The 14992-nt window shown below is 51.0% G+C and overlaps 1 protein-coding gene across 2 annotated transcripts in view; it reads left to right on the plus strand.

Annotated features, from left to right (window-relative positions):
• Positions 1 to 12380: 12380 nt before the first annotated feature.
• LOC120941663 (E3 ubiquitin/ISG15 ligase TRIM25-like) overlaps positions 12381 to 14992 on the plus strand; it is a 28097-nt gene continuing 25485 nt past the window's right edge. The window contains exon 1 of one of the 2 annotated variants that reach the window (XR_005749573.1): positions 12381 to 12524. The gene's annotated coding sequence lies outside the window, so the exon portion shown is untranslated. The remainder of the gene's footprint in view (positions 12525 to 14992) is intronic. The other variant, XM_040355200.1, reaches the window with a different exon arrangement.

Here is a 14992-nt window from a genome sequence, read left to right on the forward strand (position 1 = left end):
CCTCCTTGAAATCTGTTACACAGTGGGGGGTCTTCGGCCCTGTCTTAAAGCGGAGGTTCACCCTAAAACTTTTTTTGTTTTATGTACCATCCCATCCAGCATACTTGCTTCAGCCATAGTATGTTTTTTTTTTTGCCGCTGTATTTACCGTTTAATCGCTCAGTTTCGTTTCAGACTCCGGCGGGGAAATAGGCGTTCCTATGAAGAGGGGAACATGATTGACGTCCGGCTATGGCGCGTCACGCGTTCTGAAAATAGCCGAAATAGGACTCGGATATATACATCGCCTGCGCATTCAGCTCCTAGTCTGTGCGCAAGCGCCGTATAGCGCCGTGAAGAGCCGAGTCCTACTCCGGCTATTTTCAGAACGCGTGACGCGCCATAGCCGGACGTCAATCATGTTCCCCTCCTCATAGGAACGCCTACTCCCCGCTGGAGTCTGAAACGAAACTGAGCGATTAAACGGTAAATACAGCGGCGGAAAAAAAAAGTATGCTGGATGGGATGTTTTTTAGGGTGAACTTCTGCTTTAAGGCGCCAGACGGCTCCATTGTTCTGTGTCTGGCTATTGTGTACATTGATTGCCCCCTGGGGCTTCTGTCTCATTACACATCACAGTCCTTCTAATCAAGCTATCGGACCAATCTCTGCTGACTCATTTTCAAGTCCTCATTTGCATGGCTAAGGAGGACCTGAAGGAGGACTACATGTACTTTACAATTGAAAGCGGTTGTTGGGGGCGGGATGTTCCAATATCTGTATAATAGTGTGTTGTGTACTTCCAATAAAGGTCTTCCTGTTTGAACTTACATACAGCCTGCCTGGTGTTTGTTCTAATGGATTCAGAACGGCACATAGCTGTAGTTCGGATCCCGAAACCTTGGATGACCGAACATCAGACGTTGCGATCTGTAAGCTCACTCACTAGTAGCAGAGGAGTGTCGGGAGAGCGGAAGTCTCGTTACAGGGACCATCTTCAGTTGCAGGACCAGAGTGGCCGTTCAGAGTCACTGTGCTTGTTTGTAAGACCTTCTCAAGGCCGGTACTCCTCAGCTTCAGGTTTTCAACTCTAATGCCCCATACACACGGTCGGAAATTCCGACAAGAAAAGTCCAATGTGAGCTTTTGGTCGGAAATTCCGACCGTGTGTATGGCTCCATCGGACTTTTGCTGTCAGTATTTCTGCCAACAAAAGATTGAGAGCTGGTTCTCAAATTTTCAGACGGAAAATATTCCAATCGGAAATTCTGATCGTCTGTAGCAATTTCCGACTCGCAAAATTCCAACGCATGCTCGAAAACAATTTGACGCATGCTCGGAAGCATTGTACTTCATTTTCTTGGCTCGTCGTAGTGTTGTACGTCACCGCGTTCTTGACGGTTGAAAGTTCAGAGAACTTTTGTGTGACCGTGTGTATGCAAGACAAGCTTGAGCGGAATTCTGTCTGAAAAAACATGCAAGGTTTTTCCGACGGGAAATCCGGTTGTGTGTATAGGGCATCACACTTTGCTTCCCAGCTGGCAAACTCACATTTAGGCCTTGTACACACGGCCGGACTTTCCGAGAAAAAAAGCTCAGACGGGCTTTTTCTCTCCGAAAGTTCTACCGTGTGTAGCCTCCATCTGGCTTTTAGATAGAGAATCTGTTCTCTTTCTGTCCGTCGGACTTCCGACGGACTTACGGCAGACTTTTGCACGGTCAAATGTCAGGCGGTCCGTGTGTACTCCGCATTACTCAGAACTCAGTGAGGTCCTGCTACTGTATCCACCACCATAATACTATTATCAGGGTATTGAAATCATGGCCGGAAGCTTCTTGTATATAGCAGAATACTTTACTGTCATGGAGAACTATCAGAACTTGTCTTTGTCATGGAACAGCATTAGGAACATGACACAGGAACAAGGAGCAGACAAACATCCTGTTATTATATTACCACAGAGAATACACATAACACTGCAGTGCCACCTGCTGGATAGAAAGGTATAATGCATACAGTACATAGCATCAGTTTATACATTAAAGCGGATCTCCACCCAAAATTAAACATGATCGCATAAATAATAGTTCTCCTAAAGAATTTTTAATTAAAATAGTATTTACTGTACCATTAAACTGCATAGGCTTCCGGTCTGCCTCCCTCGGGTTTTTTGTCGGGTTTCTCTTAGTTTCCTGTCCTGCGTAGTGTCTTCTGGGAGCTTGTGTCATATTCTGGGAGCTGGATATCGTATTCTCCCCTGTTAGACAAAATATCGCGCGATTTCGAGGAAGTGACGCGCGATTGTGATGCGCAACACAGACGCCAAAGTGCCTGTTGCTCGTGCGCATGCGCGAGATCTAGTGGTGGATGCTGGGACATCAGCATTCACCGCAACAGGGAAGTGTCGGGCTGTGGGCTTATGCCCACAGTTAAAATGGTGCAGAAACCGGAAGGAGGAATATAACTTTTTATTTCAGACTGTATAGGAGCGGGCGGGGAAGATAGGACACGTGAGTTGCGCAAGTTAGGGTAATTTAACTTTTAAATAGCCATTCACAAAAAAACGTTTTTGGCATGGGAGATCCGCTTTAAAGTGGAGGTCCACACAAAAATTGAACCTCCGCTTTTTGGAACCCTCCCCCCTCTGGTGTCACATTTGGCACCTTTCAGGGGCAGGGGGGTGCAGATACCTGTATAATACAGGTATTTGCACTCAATTCCAGGCATAGACCTCTGTGGGGTTTACGCCACTTCTCACGCCAATGGTTGTGTGTGGGCTTTAACGACGTAAAAAATCTGCGCATCCTCAGAAGCAAGTTATGAGACGGGAGCGCTCGTTCTGGTAAAACTAGCGTTCGTAAGGGAGTTAGCACATTCATCACGCTGTAACAGACAGAAAAGCGCAAATCGTCTTTTACTAACACGAAATCAGCTAAAGCAGCCCCAAGGGTGGCGCCATCCGAACGGAACTTCCCCTTTATAGTGCCGTCATACGTGTTGTACGTCACCGCGCTTTGCTAGAGCATTTTCTTTTCACGATCGTGTGTAGGCAAGGCCGTTTTAACGATCGGGTTGAAAAAAACGTGTTTTTTTTCTAAACGTCATTTTTTAGAACCCGAAAAACGGTCGTGTGTACGCGGCATAAGTGTTGTTGGAAGCAGGACTGTTTCCCTTTGATACGCCTGAATCTGCTATTTCTCCTTCTACTTCTACTCTTCTATCACCACAAAGTTTTATTGTTTTTACCCGGCTGGGTAATAAAGAGCACAGAAAAAGACACCTGTCATGGACATTCCGTTACTGCTACATCCACTATACACCCCTAGACCAGCAGCTCCGCCTCCTTCGGGGGTAGTGCTACACGTGTATAGAAGACACCTATAAACAGAAGCAATCAATCAGATTCCAATCTCTCCACTATGGGCAAGACCAAAGATCTGTCCAAGGATGTCGGGGAGAAGATTGTAGAGCTACACAAGGCTGGAATGGGCTACAAGACCATCGCCAAGCAGCTTGGTGAGAGGGAGACAACAGTTGGTGGGATTATTCGCAAATGGAAGTGTAGCGCTACCCCCGAAGGAGCCGCTGATTGATTTGGGATCGACTCTCTATTGGCTCAGCTTACCCCTGTTCAACTAGCTCGAACCCTCCCTTGACACATCAGAAGTCTGGTTAATGAGATATTGTGACCTCTGCTGGGCTGGGGTCACAATAGCAGGCACACAATACACAGTGACAGTATAGCAATAAAATTACCTGCGGTTATGGACGGTCTCTGCAGACGAGGAAAAATACACACCACACAGTGAATATATTTAAATATAGGAGAGGTAAGTTTACTGTATAGAAACTTAAGAAAGGTAAACATAAGTTTGAAATAGGAACACCACTGGCAATTAATGACTTAATCTGACTTGCAAGGGCCCTTGCAAGGATCAGCAATTTATGCAAGCAAAAGAGATTTTAACATGAGAATGGTACCATTTATCTAAGCTAATGATAGGCAGTCTACGCTCGCGAGCGCCCTCTAGCGGGCAGTCCTACAGAACAGTTAATACACGCGTTGCGGCCGGTTGGTGCACGTTAAAATTGTAATCCACGGGTGGCAGTCAGTGAAAGAAACTATGCAACAAAACGGCTGGGATAGCTGAAAGTTGGTGGATTGACCGCTCGTCAGCGTCAACCACTTCTGTGTAACACTGGAACAGTTAACTGGGCCTCTAAGCTCCGGCTATGGGCCGAACACGTGTCAGTGGCCTGTGAAAAGGCACTAGGTGTCTGTACTAAACAGAGGGTCTGAAGTTGAGCATGTGCTCTCTCACCCGACAGGCCGATCCGCCTGAGTTCTCCTCAGAAAAGAGGCGCGCTTGTAAACACTGCTCCACGGCACAAAGGATCCTGGGGGGGTGCTCCACTGTTTCAGTCGTCAGCTGGGCTGCCTCCTCAATCCCCAGGAACACGGGCCGGATGCTGGAGTCTTGCTTCCGTCTGTTTGGCTGGTCTCACGGTGGATAGGGCCAGGCTTCTGGCCTAACATCACGGCTTCACTCTGTCAGCAGCTCGGCAGAGGAGAGAAGTGCAGGTCCCGAGAGAGCGAGATCAGCCACTCCCTTTCCTTAAATAATATCCCCCATAAGTCTGTGCGGAGGCGTCACATGTTCCAATAACACGGGGCATTGTGGGAAATGTAGTCTGTTTCTCCTCAGAGTCAATGGAGTCCATATCTCCTGCTACTTGCAGTCCCACAATACATACATTCCTTAAAGGTATCTTACATATTTACAAATGTGGATAAAGTTCCAGCGGGGATGATCTGTCGTAAGGCTCTGACAGGATGACCCCGCTACAGAAGAAACACAAAATAACTGTCACTCTCCTCGGTCTGGGGCTCCATACAAGATCTCACCTCGTGGAGGTCCAATGATCATGAGAACGGTGAGGAATCACCCAGAACTACACGGGAGGATCTTGTCACTGATCTCAGCTGGGACCATCGTCACCAAGAAAACAATCGGTAACACACTACACCATGAGGGACTGAAATCCTGCAGCCCCCGCAAGGTCCCTCTGCTCAGGAAATCACATGTACAGCCCGTCTGAAGTTTGCTAATGAACATCTGAATGATTCAGAGGGGAACTGGGGGAAAGTGTTGTGGTCGGATGAGACCAAATTCGAGATCTTTGGTATCAACTCAACTCGCCGTGTTTGGAGGAGGAGGAATGCTACCAATAACCCCAAGAACACCATCCCCGATGTAGCACCCTGATGTTTAGGCAGGGATGCTATCAAATTTAGTTGCCAGGCGGTAGTTGCCCCGGCCGATTGTTAGAAGATCAAGTGATTTCGCCCTAACTCTGGAATTGCTGCACTTCTCTCTTCTGTCACTAGATGTCCGGGTATCTGGTGACATTAGATAAGACAAGGGCAAGCAAGAACAGATTAGGAGTATATTGGGTGTCTCACCCAATGGGCAGGGATTTTCTTGGATCCCTTGGCCTGCTGGGAGAGCCTATTTATTTGGTTGGAGTAAAGTGATCAGGGTTCTGTGCCACCTGGACCACTGGGTGGTAGGGTGACCACATTTCCAAACTACCATTCAGGGACTGCCCCCTTCCCAAAAATCAGCTTGTGCTGTAATGAATCACAGCACAGTAATTGGACGCAAGAGGCGGGATTTATGATTTCTCCAATCACAAGCAGGGGGCGGGGATTGTGCACCTCCAGGACTGTACTGTCAGTGAGTAAAGCAGTGATGCGGCTGCCTTTTTTGGGGGCATCAGATTGGCCTGGGGGGGTGGCTCTGTCAGTTTCGTTCCAGGACACTGTATTGTCCTGGAATGAAGGTGCCCGGGACAGACCTGCAAAATGCGGGACTGTCCCGGGCAATCCAGGACACGTGGTCACCCCACTGGGTGGACATGTATTGTGCTGCCCCGGGATGCTAGGTCGGAAGCCTGTCCCAGGGACATCTGGCTGCTAGGCTGTCTTAGGGGTCTATCCAGAAGCAGGAGAGCAGCGCAGGGTTGGGATTGCGGCTTGCAGTCCAACCAGAAGTAACGGTTCTGCCAGCCGGAGAACCTGTCCTGGTCCTGTCCTGGTTTGAGGTATAGGGGAGCCACTGACACATTTCGGGGTTCTTACCCCTTTCCACAGAGCTCGGGCAAGACCCCCGAAACGTGTCAGAGGTCCAATCATTTGTTTCCAGGACATACCTTCATTGTGTTCCAGCTGGAGCAGAGCTGTTTGGTTTGTTATCTTTTGTTCACATGTGAGTATTCATTTGTCTTTGTGGATTCAATAAAAGGTATTTAACCACTTCCCGACGGCCGTACGACTATATACGGCCGCCGGGTGGCTCTACTTCTCTGGGAGGCCGTGTTTTTACGGCCGCCCCTTTTCGCGTTCCCCGCGCGCGCTCCCGAGCGCGCAGCGGGGAACTGCTGTGCTGGCCGTGTCCCTTGGACACAGCCAGTCACAGATCGCCGTGAACGGCCAATCGGAGCGGCCGTTTCCTAGGCGATCTGTGCGGCCAATGAGAGATGATCTCATATGTTTACATATGAGATCATCTCTCATTCCCGGCTCTCGCAGACAGCGGTGCTGTCAGGGGAGAGAGGAGACGGATCTGTGTCTCTTGTACATAGGGACATAGATCGGTCACCCCCCCAGTCACCCCCCCTCCCCCACAGTTAGAACACTAATATTAGGGTACACATTTAACCCCTTCCTCACCCCCTAGTGTTAACCCCTTCCCTGCCAGTCACATTTATACAGTAATTAGTGCATATTTATAGCACTGATTGCAGTATAAATGTGAATGGCGCCAAAAATGTGTCAAAAGTGTCCGATGTGTCCGCCATAACGTCGCAGTCCCAATAAAAATCGCAGATCGCCGCCATTTCTAGTAAAAAAAAATTTTTATACAGTAATTAGTGCATATTTATAGCACTGATTGCAGTATAAATGTGAATGGCGCCAAAAATGTGTCAAAGGTGTCCGATGTGTCCGCCATAACGTTGCAGTCCCAATAAAAATCGCAGATCGCCGCCATTTCTAGTAAAAAAAAAATTTATACAGTAATTAGTGCATATTTATAGCACTGATTGCAGTATAAATGTGAATGGCGCCAAAAACGTGTCAAAAGTGTCCGATGTGTCCGCCATAACGTCGCAGTCCCAATAAAAATCGCAGATCGCCGCCATTTCTAGTAAAAAAAAAATAATAATAATAATAATTCTGTCCCTTATTTTGTAGGCGCTATAACTTTTGCGCAAACCAGTCGCTTATTGCGATTTTTTTTTTTTTTTTTTACTAAAAATATGTAGAATACGTATCGGCCTAGACTGAGGATAAAAAAAAACGTAAAAAAAAAAAATTGGGCTATTTATTATAGTAACAAGTAAAAATATTTTTTTTTTTTTCAAAATTGTCGCTCTATTTTTGTTTATAGCGCAAAAAATAAAAACCGCAGAGGTGATCAAATACCACCAAAAGAAAGCTCTATTTGTGGGAAAAAAAGGAAGTTAATTTTGTTTTCGAGCCACGTCGCTCGACCGCGCAATTGTCAGTTAAAGCGACGCAGTGCCGAATCGCAAAAAGTCCTCTGGTCAGGAAGGGGTTTAAGTGCCCAGTAAGGAAGTGGTTAAGGTAATGCACCAGGTGGTCGCCCCCTCCTGTGTGTTTTGTAGAGTTTTCAGATGAGTTCCCGGCTAGAGGACGGCTCCACCCTCGAGGGGCATTTCAAAAAGAAGTTTGATGGAAGATTTCCACTGGGTCTAGCGCTACTGTATAAGTGTTTTTGGACTTGTGGGGAGCTGAGGACAGTAATGGGGCGCTGTGAGGGGGGAGCTGTGGACCAGTGGCAGTGCGTCTATAGAGGGCGCTGGAGCGCCGCCCCCTCTGGCTCCGCACCTCCACTGAAATAACATAGATTCATGCATTGCATGAATCTATGTTATTGTTGCCGGCCGCTGCCGCCGACTATTCAGATGGCCAGACATTGAGCGCCGGCCACCTGAATAACGGCAGCTGGTTGGCTGTGCGGAAGTGTACTTTCCGAGTACAGCCCTCCGGGTCTCGAAAGCTTATCTAAGGGACGTACGGGGGTGCGTTCCTTAGATAAGACTGACAGGCGTCTCAGCCAATCAGGTTCGCCGGTTCTGGTTACCGGTAACCTGATTGGCTGAAGCATCATCGAGGGCGGGAAAAGACATCGAGGGACGTGGAAGGAGGATGGCTTACCCGCAGAAAGGTAAGTGCCGGGCGCGGGGGGGGGGAAGGGGCATTTTACTGGGCACAGAGGCATCAATGGGCATTATACTGGGCACAGTGGCATCAATGGGCACAGTGGTGACAAAGGGCACAGTGGCGACAAAGGGCACAGTGGCTGCGTTTGATGGCATGGCACAGTGGTGACAATTGATGGCACAGTGGCTGCGTTTGATGGCATGGCACAGAGACTGCGTTTGATGGCATGGCACAGTGGTGACAATTGATGGCACAGTGGCTGCGTTTGATGGCATGGCACAGTGGTGACAATTGATGGCACAGTGGCTGCGTTTGATGGCATGGCACAGTGGTGACAATTGATGGCACAGAGACTGCGTTTGATGGCATGGCACAGTGGTGACAATTGATGGCACAGTGGCTGCGTTTGATGGCATGGCACAGTGACTGCGTTTGATGGCATGGCACAGTGGTGACAATTGATGGGCACAGTGGCTGCATTTGACGGGCACAGTGAGGCTGCAATTGTTTTTTTTTTTTCGTTTGCACCCCCCCAAACATGTTATGCATCAGCCACCACTGCCGTGGACAGTAATGGGGCACTGGGGGGTCGGGGGGCAGAGGACAGTAATTGGGTGCTGGGGAGGTCCTGTGGACAGTAATAGGGCACTGTGAGGGGGGGGGGGGGGTGTTGAGGACTGTAATGGGGCACTGTGAGGGGGGAGCTAAGGACATTAATGGGGCACTGTGAGGGGGGAGATGAGGACAGCGATAAGGTGCTGTGAGGGGGGAGCTGAGGACAGTAATGGGGCACTGGGGGGGCAGGGGGACCGAGGACAGTAGTGGGATGCTGTGAGGGGGGAGCTGAGGACAGTATTGTGGAACTGGGAGGGGGGTGGGGTGGGGGATGAGGACACTAATGGGGTGCTGTGAGGGGGAAGCTGAGGACAGTAATGGGGCACTGGGGGAGCGGGGGGCTGAGGACACTAATGGGGCACTGTGAGGGGAGATCTGAGGACCGTAATGGGGCACTGTGAGGGGGGCTGAGGACAGTAATTGGGCACTGTGAGGGGGGGGATCTGAGGACCATAACGGGGCACTGTGAGGGGGGGCTGAGGACAGTAATGGGGCACTGTGAGGGGGGATAAGGACTGTAATGGGTCGCTGTGAGGGGGGCTGAGGACAGTAATGGGGCACTGGGGGGCTGAGGACAGTAATAGGACAGGAAATGGGTCACTGAGGACAATAATGGGGGGAGAGCCTCACTGATGCGGTAGCCTGCTCAGTGCCCTACTGGGGATGGGTGACACAGTGTTTTACTGCCCCGGGTGACACTAATGGGGTGCTGTAAGGGGAAAGCTGAGGACAGTAATGGGGCACTGGGTGAGCAGGGGGCTGGGGAAAGTAATGGGGCACTGTGAGGGGGAGCTGAGGACAGTAATGGGGCACTGGGGGGTCGGGGCGCTGAGGACAGTAATGGGGCACTGTGAGGGGGAGCTGATGACAGTAATGGGGCACTGGGGGGTCGGGGGGCTGAGGACAGTAATTGAGTGCTGGGGAGGACCTGATCACAGTAATGGGGGGGCACTGTGAGGGGGGGGAGCTGAGGACTGTAATGGGGCGCTGTGAGGGGGAGATGAGGACAGCTATGGGGTGCTGTGTGGAGGAAGCTGAGGACAGTAATGGGGCACTGTGAGGGGAGAGCTGAGGACCATAATGGGTCGCTGTGAGGGGGGGGTTGAGCCTAGGACTGTAATGGATCGCTGTGAGGGGGGTTGAGGACAGTAATGGGGCACTGTGAGGGGGGCTGAGGACAGTAATGGGGCACTGTGAGGGGGGAGCTGAGGACTGTAATGAGTCGCTGTGAGGGGGGGTTGAGGACTGTAATGGGGCACTGTGAGGGGGGAGCTGAGGACTGTAATGAGTCGCTGTGAGGGGGGGTTGAGGACTGTAATGGGTCGCTGTGAGGGGGGGTTGAGGACAGTAATGGGGCACTGTGAGGGGGGAGCTGAGGACCATAATGGGTCGCTGTGAGGGGGGGTTGAGGACTGTAATGGGTCACTGTGAGGGGGGCTGAGGACAGTAATGGGGCACTGTGAGGGGGGAGCTGAGGACCATAATGGGTCGCTGTGAGGGGGGGTTGAGGACTGTAATGGGGCACTGTGAGGGGGGCTGAGGACAGTAATGGGGCACTGTGAGGGGGGAGCTGAGGACCATAATGGGTCGCTGTGAGGGGGGGTTGAGGACTGTAATGGGGCACTGTGAGGGGGGCTGAGGACAGTAATGGGGCACTGTGAGGGGGGAGCTGAGCACTGTAATGAGTCGCTGTGAGGGGGGGTTGAGGACTGTAATGGGGCACTGTGAGGGGGGAGCTGAGCACTGTAATGAGTCGCTGTGAGGGGGGGTTGAGGACTGTAATGAGTCCCTTTGAGGGGGGCTGAGGACAGTAATGTGGCGCTGTGGACTGTAATGGGGCGCTGTGAGGGGGGGGGCTGAGGACAGTAATGGGGCACTGTGAGGGGGGAGCTGAGGACTGTAATGAGTCGCTGTGAGGGGGGGTTGAGGACTGTAATGGGGCACTGTGAGGGGGGGTTGAGGACTGTAATGGGGCAGAAATTGGGTCACTGAGGACAATATTGGGGGGGAGAGCCTCGTTGATGTGGTAGGCTGCTCAGCGCCCTACTTGAAGTGGGGTGACACCGTGTTTTACTGCCCCGGGTGACACCAACCCTGGTGATAAAGGGATGATTCTCACGGCTCTGACGACTGTCTTGAAATGAAGAATAATCTTCTATTTTTGGGATATGGGATGGAATGAGACGTGAGAAGATCTTCTGATCTGGGAAGAAGGATATTGTTTCTGTCAGATACCTCCGGCGGGAGATGAAGCGAGGATTGTATACAGACGGAAGGGGGTGGAGGTCACTATGGGTCAGATGAAAAATGTGGTTTCTATTGTTCTAAGGTGATAGAGACTCCTGAGGGGTCCTGGGAGGGATTGGAAGCCGGGAAGCAGAAATCTCAGACCGCTGTTCTGTCAATATCTCCGACCCATCATAAACTCCAACCACGTCATTTCCTGGTTTATTTAAAAACCTCAGTAATCTGCGAATTTGACAAATGGGTGGTTGGACACAACACCGACAACCAAATACAGTCCGGAACAGAAAGACTGAGCTGTTTTGACAGCACAGCGGCTAACAAGGACAAAGTTGTCGTCGCCTCGGAGGCGGCCATTTTGTTGGCTAGTAAGAGGGCCAGATTCACATAGGTTAGCGGATCTTTAGATCCGCGTAACCTATATGATTTAAGATCCGCCCCCGCAAGTTTTTGAGACAAGTGGGTAATTCACAAAGCACTTACCTCAAAACTTGCGGCGGCGTATCGTAAATCCCCCTGCGGAATTCGAATTCCGCGGCTAGGGGGAGTGTACTATTCAAATCAGGCGCGTTCCCGCGCCGATCGAACATCGCATGCGCTGTCTGGAAATTTTCCCAGCGTGCATTGCGCTAAATGACGTCGCAAGGACGTCATTGGTTTCATCGGGAACGTAAATGGCATCCAGCCCCATTCACGGACGAGTTACGCAAACGACGTAAAATTTTGAAATCGCTACGCGGGAACGACGGCCATACTTAACATTGGCTGCGCCTCATAGACCCAGGGGTAACTATCCGCCGGAAAAAGCCAAACGCAAACGACGTAATAAAAAAGCGCCGGGCGGTCGTTCGTTTCTGAATTGGCGTATCTCCTCATTTGCATATTCGTCGCGTAAATAAACCGAAATGCCCCACCTAGCGGCCGGCCTGGAATTGCAGCCTAAGATCCGACGGTGTAACACAGTTACACCAGTCGGATCTTAGGCATATCTATGCGTAACTGATTCTATGAATCAGTCGCATAGATACGACCGCCGTAAATCTGAGATACGACGGTGTATCAGGAGATACACCGTCGTATCTCTTTGTGAATCTGGCCCACAATCTCCGCTCATAATATCCTGCACCGGACTCTATTCGGTTGCCAGTGTTGTGTCCAACCACCAATTCTTCAAAAAACAAAAACTCCAATTACTGCTGGTTTTAAATAAACCAGAAGTTAAGGCGGTTGGCGTTTCTGACGGGTTGGAGAACTTGACTCGAGGCTGTTCCGTCAGATTGGGCGACCCGTCAGATTGTGAAACGGAAGTGACACTGAGAGGAGGTGAGAACGAGGCTTGGAACACGGAAGTCTGGGGCTCCAACATGCTGGGACTGGACGGAAGGAAGTGCCTGCAGGCAACACTGGCATTCTAATGCAGCCAGTCTAACAGAACTGGTAAGAGATCTGGAGACATGTATACGATGTTGTGTGTGTGTGTATTGTGTGATATGGAGCCAGTGACTACGGAGGAAAAGATTTCTGGGCGTGAAATAGAAAAATGGAACCTGAAATTATGAGAAATCTAATAAGAAGACGCTGAAATGGTTGTGGAAGGTGCTGCATCCTTTTCCAGAGTTTTCTGATGTTCAATAGAATTGATTCACTAAGAAGGAGTTATTATAATACACCGCGTAGCGCTGTCAGGAGACTGAGGCCCAGATTCACAAAGCACTTACGCCGACGTATAACACGTTACGCCGACGTAAGTGCAAATGTGCGCCGGCGTATGTGTGCCGCAGACCCACAAACCAACATGCGCCTAAAAACAGGCTACACCCCGCCGACGTCGGCGTAGGGTGGGCGCACATGGTGCCGCTCCCATTGATTAGCCATTCAAACATGCAAATGAGGGAAATACGGCGATTCACGAACGTGCGTGTGCCCCGCGCATGCTACGCGAGATGCGCGTAAGTTGTACGTCCGGCGTAAAGTTATTCCCCATAAATGAGGTGCAACCCGGCAACAGACATGCACAGGTCTGCGCCAGGGAACACAAGCCGGCGTATTGTGCCTTGGACGTGTGTCTGGCTGGGCGTACGTTATGTTCACGGCGTACGCGGTGATCCTGCGTAGCTTAGGCAGTTGTGCCGGCGTGGTTGTGAGCAGGCGCAGGGGGGTGCTGTGCATGCGTCCACGTCACGGCGCATGCGCAGTTCGTGATACGTACCTGTCTGGCGCTCGGCTCATCATTTGCATGGGGTCACGCCCACTTCAACCCACGCCGGCGTGCGCCTTCGAAACCCACGCCACGCTGGCGCAACGTTGGGAGCACTGGCTTGCTGAATGCAATGCTTGCCTCTCCGCGCTGCGTTGGCGTGGCGTACGGTGTTTGCTCTACGGTGGCGTAATGTGCGCCTTGCGCTCTTAGGGGCAGATTCACGTAGATGGGCATACATTTGGGCGGGCGTAACGTATCTGATTTACGTTACGCCGCCGCAAGTTTTTCAGGCAAGTGCTTTATTCACAAAGCACTTGCGTGTAAAGTTGCGGCGGCGTAACGTAAATCACCCGGCGGAATTCAAATTCGGCGAGTAGGGGGCGTGTATCATTTACAACAAACGAACGAACTGCGCATGCGCCGTCCCTAAAATATCCCAGCGTGCATTGCTCTAAATGACGTCGCAAGGACGTCATTGGTTTTGACGTGGACGTAAATTACGTCCAGCCCCATTCACGGACGACTTACGCAAACAACGTAATTTTTTTAATTTTCGACGCGGGAACGACGGCCATACTTAACATTGACTGCGCCTCATAGACCCAGGGGCAACTTTACGCCGGGAAAAGCCTAACGTAAACGTCGTAACTTTACTGCGTCGGCCGCGCGTACGTTCGGGAATTCGCGTATCTAGCTAATTTGCATACTCGACGGGGAAATTGACTGAAGCGCCACCTAGCGGGCAAAAAAAAAAAAATTGCAGTTAAGATCCGACGGCGTAAGAGGCTTACGCCTGTCGGATCTAATGGATATCTATGCGTAACTGATTCTAAGAATCAGGCGCATAGATACAACGGGACAACGCTGAGATACGACGGCGTATCTCCGTTGTGAATCTGGGCCATATACAGCTAATGCTCATGCTTGTGCGCTAATGCTGGTTTTCGAACATCTAATGCTCATTCCCGTGCAGCTAATGCATGTGCACATGTACCAACACACAAGCTAATCTCCGGTGTGCGCCAACACCTAGGCGCATTTATTTGCACGCACGCACACGCATGCACGTGCATTGGCACCAAGCTGCCTATTTAAAGCGGTAGTAAACCGCTGGAAAAAAACCCTGCAAGACAATAACACAATGTGCTAGCATGCGTTGCATACTAGCACATTATGAAATGCTTACCTTAGAACGAGGCCCCCACAGCGCACCCGGTCATCGCTGAGGGAGCTGACATGTCCCCTCGGCGTTCCTTCCAGGTTCGCTGGCTCTTGCGCTGTGAATGGCCGGAGCCGCGATGACATCATGCACAGGAGCATGGGCGTCCGCAGGTAGGGCCAAGGGGTGTCAAGTGCCCCCCCCCCCGGAATCAGGGATTGGATTGGCACAGTGGCGTCACTATGGGGATGCAGGCAGCCATCGGGGTGACACCATCAAGGTGCTGTCAAGCCCCCCCCTATCAGTGTAGCGTGACTGCGGGCTCTTTTCCTTGCTCAGTCCAGCAAAGAACTCTGTGGCGCTGTGTCAGGGGTGTGGTCTGTCAGAGGTCTCCCCCGCTCACCCCCCCTCCTCCTCTCAAGGAGAAGACACGGGGGCTCTCGCCAGGTCCCCGCCCAGCTTCCTGCCCGCTACATTCCTTCCCCCATTGGCCATAACTGAGGGCCAATCAAAGAAGACTAGAAGAGGAGTGCATCATGGGACATG

The sequence above is a fragment of the Rana temporaria genome, chromosome 5, assembly GCF_905171775.1.
Source record: "Rana temporaria chromosome 5, aRanTem1.1, whole genome shotgun sequence".
NCBI lineage: Eukaryota > Metazoa > Chordata > Amphibia > Anura > Ranidae > Rana > Rana temporaria.